Source organism: Nannospalax galili, unplaced genomic scaffold (assembly GCF_000622305.1).
Source record: "Nannospalax galili isolate Female #2095 unplaced genomic scaffold, S.galili_v1.0 scaffold1714, whole genome shotgun sequence".
Lineage (NCBI taxonomy): Eukaryota > Metazoa > Chordata > Mammalia > Rodentia > Spalacidae > Nannospalax > Nannospalax galili.
This window is the reverse complement of record NW_008334552.1, coordinates 895,963-897,438: the sequence shown is the minus strand read 5'-3', so window position 1 is coordinate 897,438 and position 1,476 is coordinate 895,963.

Genomic DNA, 1,476 nt, shown 5'->3' with positions numbered 1-1,476 from the left:
TCCCCTTTCTCCCTTAATAATACCCTTCTCTTATGGTCCTACCTCTCTTGAGCTCCTTCTTTCCCTTTATCCCCTAGGTTCTTTGTATACCCTTCCCTCCCCGCTCCCTAAACTAACCCAGTTTTTATCCACATCTCCCTTATTAACACCTGTTTCCTACTGTTCTTCTCCTTCAGGTTCTTTCTTTTCCTTTACCTCCCTGGTTCCTTTCCATTTTCCTGGTTCCTGTAGTTATGTCTGGATACGTACTCGCTTGTCAGGATTTGGTTCAAGGATCCACATATGAGGGAGAACATATGTTGATTTTTTTTCTGAGTCTGTATTACCTCACTTAGTATAACAGTTTCTAGTTCCATCCATTTACCTACAAATTTCATGATTTCATCTTTCTTTCCTGCTGAGTAAAACTCCATGGTATAAATGAACCATGTTTTCATTATCCACTTGTCAACTGAGGGACACTTAGGTTGCTTCCATCTCTTAGCTATTGTAAAAAGAGCAGCAACAAAGTTCCCTTTTTCAGGCTCCAAAGTCTGTAGGTCCCTGTTGGGGAGGGGGGGAAGCTGCTATAAAAAAGAAAAAAAAAAGGGCAGCAACAAACATGGATGTACAAGTGTCTCTGCAGTAGGATGAGTTCTTTGGGTTTATGCCAAGGAGTGGTATAACTGGGTCAAATGGTAGGTTCATTTGTAGTTTTTAAAGAGTTCTCCAAAGGGGTTGAACATGTTTGCAGCCCCACCAGCAGTGGATGAGTGTTCCCCTTTCCCCGCATCCTCTCCAACATTTGGTATCATTTGTTCTCTTGATCTTAGCCAGTCTGACTGGGGTAAGGTGAAATCTTAAAGTGGTTTTAATTTGCATTTCCCTAATTACTAGTGATGTTGAACATCTTTTAGGATGCTTCTTAGCCATCTTTACTTCTTTTAAGAACTATCTGTTCAGCTCCTCAGCCCATCTTTTAATTGGGTTACTTCCTGTCTTAATTCTCTGTTTTTTGAGTTCATTATATATTCTGGATAGAAAACCTCTGTCAGATGTGTTGCTGGTGAAGATTTTCTCCCATTCTGTGGGTTTTCTGTTCGCTTCGCTGGTTGCCTCCTTTGATGTACAGAAGCTTTGTAGTTTAATGATGTCCCATTTGTTAATTCTTGCCCTTGTTTCCTGAGCAATTGATCTCCGGTTTAGAAAATCCTTTCTTACACCTATATCTTGTAGGTTTTTCCCAATATTTTCTTCTAACAGTTTCAGAGTTTCAGGCTTTACATTGAGATCTTTGATCCATTTGAAACTGACTTTTGTTCAAGGTGAAAGATAGGGGTTTAGTTTCATTCTTCTACAGGTGGAGATCCAGTTTTGCCAGCACCATTTGCTGAACATGCTGTCTTTCTTCCAGTGAATGTTCTTGGCCCCTTCGTCAAATATCAGGTGGCTGAAATTGCATTTACTCATATTTGGGTCTTCAATTTTGTTCCATTG